At 41.3% G+C, this 9,290-nt stretch overlaps 1 protein-coding gene across 1 annotated transcript in view; it reads right to left on the reverse strand.

Annotated features, from left to right (window-relative positions):
* ADAMTS3 (ADAM metallopeptidase with thrombospondin type 1 motif 3) overlaps positions 1–9,290 on the reverse strand; it is a 288,169-nt gene that overhangs the window by 152,518 nt on the left and 126,361 nt on the right. The gene's annotated exons all lie outside the window — the stretch shown is intronic.

Raw genomic sequence — 9,290 nt, forward strand, 5'->3', positions numbered from 1 at the left:
CACTATGGTATAAGAGGAATGAGTTCCATGGGGCACTCACTACATCAAGTTATTTCTGTCCTTAGTTAGCCTAAGTTTCGTTGGAAACCCCACATTTCTAATATTTATTAATTTGAAGAACTAGCTCATTTGTCCCATATTAATCTAATTTCATGATTTTACATAATTTTTTCCTTGTCAAGTTTCATCCTTTTGCATGAAAAGGTTATCTTACATTCAGTTACTTCCTTCCACCTCTCTAGTGTTTCTTTCTGACACAGTTTCATCTTTGGTTTATTTACAAAACATCAGGACTATACTATTCAATACCATAGCTGAAGATAAATGATGGTTTTGTCTGAAATTTATTCTTCCTTAAGTATCGAGTCCACATTACAGTCAAATAGTTATAGTTCATATTCCTACTGTAAAGGTCATACACTAATATGTAGTATTAATTTGAACAGCAATACATTTATTTGAAAACAAAGTTGAAGAAATAATGTGGTAGTGTAGAACTGTAATTATTTTGAAAATATTTATCAGATCTAAGTCATATTTTTCTTCTGAGGCCCTTATTCTATAATTTCAAATATGAGGTCACTGGCTCATATGGACTATAGGCAAGGCTGGGGGGAATGGTTCCCACCCCTTCTACCCACTGGTCTAATGGCTCCACCCCTCCATGTCAAGCAGCACAGACATGAAAGGTAGGTAAACCTTGCCGAATAGCATTCGTTTTCAGCAAATATGCCTATGACTATGGCTTTTCTGTTGTAGTCAAGTCTGTCACCCCTTTCCAATTCTGTTTTCTCCCACTAGATATGCTCTATCCCCTCCTTTGCCTGTGTAAGCCTCATAGAGAATTCTTAGAACCTATGGTGTCTCCACATGCCATTTCTACATCCAACTAGATGTTGTGCTCATACAAACAGCCTTTGAATTTACACCTTGTCTTACAAGGAAAGAGCACTACAGCTCTTTCACAGTGTTTAGCTTTTACCCTCTTGAACAAACTTCTAGCCTTCATTACAAAGAACATTGAGCTAGTGGGCATTCAGTAGTAATGCTGATCTTCCAGACACAACTCCAATATTTGGAGTTATTTTCTCATCTGATCAATTACTTTTCCCCTACTCTTGTACTGCAAAATGCAGTGTTTTCACAAGTGGCCTGATAAGATCTTTACCCTTCAGAGTTGTTTCTCCTGTCAATGGATTCATCTCCTCTACAATACAATTTCCAACATCTTTCTCATGCTTTTTAATTGTCATTTAAATCTCTTTAGCATTAGTGTCATATTCTTAAATCTCATTTTACCAGTAATTTCAACACCACTTTTTTGCCTTGCTCAGGCATAGATGGGTTAATAATGTTCATAAAACAGATTCAAACTAGGCACAAACACAGTAAACATATAACAAGTTAACTGTACCACGCCTAAGGCTGAAATGTCCAGCCTCATTACTAGCACCATCTGTTGGTGGGAGGCAGCGTTAACTGGCTTTGTCATGGAAACGCAGGTCTGTTGATGCATACCTAAGTTTACAGGTTGAAGTTTATCAGTATTCATCTTCATTGCAGTCTTTTCTTTGCCCCAGACCCATTCAGTCACAGTGTTCTCTAATGTCTCTTACATTCTTTTCTCATCTTTCTATTTCCACTGCCACATCCTTAGTTACAGACCTCATCATTGCTTATTTGGATTACAGAAATTGCCTCCTATTGTGAGACTTTCCATAGATCATAATGATTCTCCCAGATGAGTGCCTAACCCTGGGTGGAAACAGGGTTACTGAAGCAGCCAGCAACCTCTGAACAATGGGCAATGGTTACCGGGGACATTTGAAAGTCATGGGGAAAAGCAGTAAGGATTAACCCACATGCCATTAAAAATCATTTCTACATACCTTCCATTGCAAACACTCAAATCTCAGGCCCCATGATGTTACTTCTCCACTAGATTACAGGTAAAATTTAACACAGCTAACCCTCCCCCTTAGAAGGCAACTGAAAATCTAAACCAGGTTGGGGCAATATCAATGGAAAGGCAAAAGCTGGGTCATATGACCACCAATAATTCTATGGACAGGAACTCTGAGAGCCTACCCTTTTATTCATCAATTTAAGCAAAGTTTAATGGGAAAAAAAAACCTTATCTAAAGCATTGTACTAGATACCACAGTAAAATTAAAAATTCTCAAAGACATGGTTCATTTACCCTCCAGTTGAGGGCAATCTAGTCAAATAAATAAAATATATGCCTAAAGGTATTCAGTGAGGTATGTTATGAAAAGTCTAGAAAGTAAGTGAGATGGCAGTTGAAAGTCAAATCAAGTGAGATTGTTTTCCCACAGGCCTGCTGCACAAGCAAACTGTCAATAGGAGATGTTGATTCTCCATCTGAAATTATCTAAAATCTATTTCAACTGAAATCTCCCTAGGGCCCATGGGAATTTCACTTTGGCCACTGCTGTTGTTCACACTGTCTCACATTTTCACATAGCATAGCAGCCAAAATTGCTTTTTCAAATTATCGTATTATTTTAGGCAAACTAGAATGTGGTGACAAATAGACTGAATATGTAATGGCTCAAAACATCAGGTGCTCCTTTCTTGCTCACATAAAAGCTCAGAACAGTTCTAGGTCAGCTGGGAGGGGGCTTTGCTCCACACAGCCATGCAGGGCTCGAGGCTGATGGTGGCTCAGCCATTTCAATACAAGCTGCCCAGTCAGAAAGGGAAACAGCAGGAGGAAGCACCCATGGGAGATTTTTATGAGCTGGCCCTGGTTCTCACCACTACCACTTACTTCCACGGGTAGTGTACAGTCACATGGCTGGCTCACAGCCAACTGCAAAGAGTGTCAGGAAATGGAATCTGGCTGTGTGCCCAGGGAGAAAAGACAAATGTTTTTTGATGAGCAGATGGCAGTCTCAACCTCAAATAAGATCATGTCACTCCTTTGCTGGAAACACTTCAGTTGCTTCTCACTGCACCTAAAACCACACTCCTCACCATGGCTTTCAAGGCCTGCATCATCCAGCCCTGCCTATGAACCCCAAGCACTGCCACTCTCCCATACTGACTCTGCCCCAGCATTTGGGGCCTTTGTTCAGTGTTGTTTTTCTTTTGATATTCCCAAGCTCTTTATAGCCTCAGGCTTTTGAAATGCTGTTGGTTCTACTTAGAAGGCTCCTCTCCTACCATTCCACACTTCCCTTAGCTGGCTAATTTTTATTCACCAGGTCTCAGCTTAAATGCTGCTTCCTTAGAAATGATTTTCTGACTTCCTCACCCCCATGTAGATTAAGTACCCCTAACTAAATGAGGATCCATCTTAGCCGCTCATTCTGACTCACGGCCCTTAACACAAATGCCAGGTTGTTTTACCTAAATGTTAACTTTATGATTCTCTGTCTCCCCTGTGGCAGTGTCAGCTCCTGGGGCGGACTTGTACCTCTTAATTCACCTTTGTCTCCTTCAGCACCAGCACAATGGCTGCACAAAATATGTCTTCAACACATTTTCTGATGAAAAATGACATAAATGAATGGTAAAAGGGAGGGGATGAAGAATTTTTAGAGACTTATGGTGGTCTTCAAAAGGTGGAAGGATTGCCGTACTGGCAATGTGAGAGGAGGCATTAGAAGTGAGACAGCTCAAGCTTGAGCAAAGGTTGTGAGGTGCGAAAGCCCAAGACGTGCTTGAGGACAGTGGGTAACCCGTTCATTCAGAGCAGAGTCTGTGCAGGGCAGTTCTGGGAAACAAGGTTATGGAGGCCTTGTGTCACCTCGTGTCTGAATTTCAATTTGTAGAATGGAGAACAACAACTAAGGTTGATCAGATGGACTAAAATGAAGTGGTGTTTAAAGACTTATCTGATGATTAAGTTCCAGAAGGAAGAAAGAACTAGGAAAAAAGCAAGCACGGGGCTAAAATCAAAGTTCAGGTGGCAGAAGTGGCAATGTGAACAGAAAAGGGGAAAGAGAAAGGAAAAAGGAATGAATTCAAGAGTGATGGGCTTCCCTGGTGGCGCAGTGGTTGAGAGTCCGCCTGCCGATGCAGGGGACGCGGGTTCGTGCCCCAGTCTGGGAGGATCCCACGTGCCGCGAAACGGCTGGGCCCGTGAGCCATGGCGGCTGAGCCTGCGCGTCCGGAGTCTGTGCTCCGCAACGAGAGAGGCCACAGCAGTGAGAGGCCTGCGTACGGGAAAAAAAAAAAAAAAAAAAAAGAGAGAGAGAAAAGTAAAAAATAAATACTTGGTCGCCTGTTAAAATGTAAGCTCCTCTGCTCAAAACCTTCCAAGGGCTCCCCTTCCACGCAGATTAGTAATCAAAGTTCTTAGGATGGCCACTCTCAACACCACCACCTCCCGGGCCTCATCTCTTTACTCTTGCCCTTGCTGGTTCCACTTTAGCCACAGTGGGCTCCTTGCTGATCCGTGACACCCCAGGCACGTGCCCTCGTTAAGACCTTTGCATTGGAAATGCACTTTCCACTTGCACTTTCCTTTCTTGGAATCTTCTTCCCCCAGAATTCCACATGCCTAACTCTTTCACCTCCTTTAGTCCTTGACTAAGTGAAGCACACCCTGATCACCCACCTGCTTCCCCCACCCAGCACCCCAAGCCCTCTTACCCTGCTCATCTTTTCCATTACACTCACTGCTTCTAACGTACTAAACAACCTAATCATTTATCATGTTCATTGCTCATTCTCAATCTCCCACCACTACCCTGCTGGTCAGGAATTATTTTCAGTCTGTTCTGCTCACTCTGTATCCCAAGTGCCTGAAACAGAGCCTGGCACAAACTAGATGCTCAATAAATATTTGTGGAATGACAAAATGAGAAGAAAAGGAAGAGAAGAAGATGCAATCCAAGATGACTCCTAAATTTTGAAGTTGGGTGACGAGGAAATTAATGCTTTTGTTCACAGAAACAGAAAGCTACAAGGGAAAGCTAATTGGAAAGGCAGGAAGAAGATTAGCTTACTAAGCATGTTCACTTGGGGTAGGGGTGAAAATGCCCAGCATGCAGTGGAGAGACGCAGAATTGTTATTCAGAAAAACTGCCATAACCATAAATATATTGGAAATGGGATGCATATTCTCAGAAGCAATAGCTAAAACTGTTGGGAGAAAAGAACGAATAAGAGAAGTTCATAAAGAGATTTAAGGGAGGGCCAATAGCAAATCTTGGGAAATGATCACAGAACCTTAGAATATTACTGTATAGGAAATTCCTAAGATCTGAACTCGGAACCATGGCCTACCAGGCCCTACATGGCCTGACATTGCCTATTTTTCTGGCTTCTCCTAATGCTTTACACCTTGCTGTTTCTGCTCTAGTCACATGGTCCCCAGCCTCACTGGCACTATCCCCACCTATATAAATTAACTTCCCCTCCCCTCTCTATCCTAGATTTTTTCTTTTCAAGGCATTACCTACGTGATTGTCTGTTACCCTTTTGGAACGTAAACTTTACCAAGCACAGACTTTGTCAAATTCACTACTGTATCCCAGGGCCCAGAACAGTGCCTGGCTCAAAGCAGGTGCCTAATATTTGAGGGAGGGCGGGAGAGGAAATTAATGTAAGAAATGGCCAAATTGAAATAAAACATCTTAGAAGGAAACTGAAAAAGAATGGCAAGACATATGGGAGGGAAACAGAGTAGAGTGTTATAGGCATCAAAATAGGAGAGAGTTTCATCAAAGTAAAAGTAACTGCAGTGAAGATGACACAAAGAATGAAGACTGTGAGGAGAAAACTAGACAAACAAAAGTGTCTAATTAGAGTACAGTGGGGGCTGAAGAGATATTACAGTGAATTATGGAAAGAACAGGTGATAAAACCACACATCAATATATTCCAGATCCTAGACTACTCAGAGACATTATAGGTAGATTCTTCCACTGCTCTTCCCACCCCACCATATTGATTTTTCTCCCTCTGTAGCTACCCAAAATGGAGTGACTATTTAAAAAGTACTCTCCTGTTTATTTTACAATCTAAATGGCCATCAAAAGATAACTGGCTTAAAAGGATGGGGTGTTTGGGCTTCCCTGGTGGCGCAGCGGTTGAGAGTCTGCCTGCCGATGCAGGGGACACGGGTACGTGCTCCGGTCTGGGAGGATCCCACGTGCCGCGGAACGGCTGGGCCCGTGAGCCATGGCCGCTGAGCCTGCGCGCCCGGAGTCTGTGCTCCGCAACGGGAGAGGCCACAATAGTGAGAGGCCCGCGTACCGCCACATAAATAAATAAATAAACAAGACAAATGAATCTATATACAAAACAGAAACTGACTAATAGACATAGAAAATAGACTTATGGTTACCAAAGGGGAGAAGGAGGAAATGAGGGGCAAATTAGAAGTATGGATACAAACAGAAACAAACTACTATATGAAAATAGATAAGCAACAAGGATTTACTGTATAGCACAGGGAATTATATTCAATATCTTGTAATAACCTACTATGAAATATAATTTTAAAATAAATATATAACTGAATCACTTTGCTGTACACCTGAGACTAACACAATATTGTAAATCAGTGATACTTCAATTAAAGGAAAAAAAAGGTACTTATGCTTTCAGACAAGACTGCCCCATGCAAAAAATCATCAGTACTAATAGTTAAGTAGTAAAGGCTCTTTTATCCACTAAGATATTCATTTAGGTAGTCATGCATTCAACAAACATTTTTGGAAGCTCAAAGACCATGCATTGTCATACCCTAATATTAAATAACTCACACTCCTGCTCTCAGGTCCTCACAATTTTATTTCACAAGATACAATGTACTGACTTAAAAGAATAAAACCCAATATGTGTAAAATAAAAAAATCTCAGACTATGACATTCTAAGCATTGGTATTATTTACAATGCTGCCAGATATTTACAACTTTTAAATTATAACAGAAATATTTAGAAATACCACACACGAGATTATATATGGTCATAAAGGATTTTGTTTAAACAGATGCAATCATTTCTTATCTATCTCTAATGGTATTTAATTGATGTATGGTACCAAGACAATATTTCATAAATCCCCTTTATGACACAAAGTCCTCCACATTTACCATTCTGTGATATCATGTAACAATATAGGAAATACTTATGGTATTTCTCAAACTATTTTCCAAAATTTAAAGCAGATTAATTTTTAAAATACTTACTCTGTTTAGTACAGCATTAAGCACATTATATTAAACATTTTATTATATTTTAATTAAATCTTCACACAATCTCTTTGACATCAATTTATAGGGGATATTTATAAAACTGTGATCTGTGCTAAAAAGCCAGCTGCATAATTTCCCTCTCATCTGGTCAACTCTTCCAGCTACATCATTCAGCTCAAACACTGCCAAGAATCCAGAATTAAGCCAAATAGCTTCTGAGCATGGAAACAGCTATCAAAAAAGGCCACCCCCCTTAGTCAGTAGGAGAGGTCCTTTCAGCCATATTTGACATCCAGTTCTACGAAACCAGGTTAGATGGTCTCCTAATCCTCATCAGAATGCAAATGGGAAACAAGAGAATGGGTGTGGGGTCCAAGGAGTTTCAGATGAGATAATGTCTATGAACACCCTTTGTAAACCATAAAGCCCTACCACAAATGTGAAACTCTAGTCTTTATATGTTGACAATAATAAACAGCAGTCACTAAGAAAAGACTAAACTGTGTTCAATTTGGTTTAAAATGAAAATCAATATAAAAGACATTTTAAAAAGTTTCAAAAGATTTACTAAGGTTTTTTGAAAATTCTGTGCCAGATATTCTAAAAACCTTATGCTATGGAAACATTCTATTTTTACTTGTGACACCTAAATGTTGTTTTACTGCAATGATTCTCAAATCTATTAAGGAAGGAAAGGAGAGCCAGCGAGCTTTTTTTTAGAATGCCAGGAAATATGTATCAAATAATGTGATACATAATTGAAGCTGAAGCTAACTGAATATCCATTATTTTGTATTAAATTAGTTACAATCTTATACTAGGTCATAACATAGAAAAGTAGTAATAAGTTTTAAATGTCTAGTTTAAGTTTTAATTAAACTAATTTAATTAAACTTAGTTTAGTTTTAAATGTCTAGAGGAACATTGAGAACATTTTATATTATGTTGTGTATGTATGTGAGAGAGGATACATGTAAATGTAATATTCAAGAAAGACTATCATATACTGTAGTGGTACAGCAACTCCATCTTAGCTCACTAAGGTTCATAAAAACACATTTTGAGGCTTCCGGGAAGATGGCGGAAGAGTAAGACACGGAGATCACCTTCCTCCCCACAGATACAAACTCAGGCTTCGGTCAGAGGGCCGGGAGAGGACTGGGGTTGGCGGCGTAAACACAGCCTGCATGGGGTTCGTACGCCACCGCTAGCCGGAAGGGAGTCCGGGGAAAAGTCTGGACCTGCCGAAGAGGCAAGAGACTTTTTCTTCCCTCTTTGTTTCCTGGTGCATGAGGAGAGGGAATTAAAGGCGCTGCTTAAAGGAGCTCCAGAGACGGGCGCGAGCCGCAGCTAAAAGCACGGACCCCAGAGACGGGCATGAGACGCTAAGGCTGCTGCCGCCGCCACCAAGAAGCCTGTGTGCGAGCACAGGTCACGCTCCACACCCCTATTCCGGGGAGCCTGTGCAGCCCGCCACTGCCAGGGTCCCGGGATCCAGGGACAACTCCCCTGGGAGAACGCACAGCGGGCCTCAGGCTGGTACAATGTCACGCCGGCCTCTGCCGCCGCAGGCCCGCACTCTGTGCCCCTCCCACACCCGGCCTGAGTGAGCCAGAGCCCCTGAATCAGCGGCTCCTTTAACCCTGTCCTCCTGTCCTGAGTGAAGAACAGACGCCCTCAGGCGACCTACACGCAGAGGCGGGGCCAAATCCAAAGCTGAGCCCCTGGGAGCTGTGAAAACAAAGAAGAGAAAGGGAAATCTCTCCCAGCAGCCTCAGAAGCAGCGGATTAAAGCTCCACAATCAACTTGATGTGCCCTGCAGCTGTGGAATACATGAATAGACAACGAATCATCCCAAATTGAGGAGGTGGACTACCAGAGCAATATTTATGATTTTTTCCCCTTTTCCTCTTTTTGTGAGTGTGTATGTGTATGCTTCTGTCTGAGATTTTGTCTGTATAGCTTTGCTTCCACCATTTGTCCTAGGGTTCTATCCGTCTGGTTTTTTTTTTTTAATTATTTTTTTATTTTAATAACTTTATTATATTTTATCTTACTTTATTTTATTTTACTTTATCTTCTTTCTTTTTCCTTCCTTCCCTCCTTCCTTCCTTCC

Source organism: Neophocaena asiaeorientalis, unplaced genomic scaffold (genome assembly GCF_003031525.2).
Source record: "Neophocaena asiaeorientalis asiaeorientalis breed wild unplaced genomic scaffold, Neophocaena_asiaeorientalis_V1.1 scaffold148, whole genome shotgun sequence".
Taxonomy (NCBI): Eukaryota; Metazoa; Chordata; class Mammalia; order Artiodactyla; family Phocoenidae; genus Neophocaena; species Neophocaena asiaeorientalis.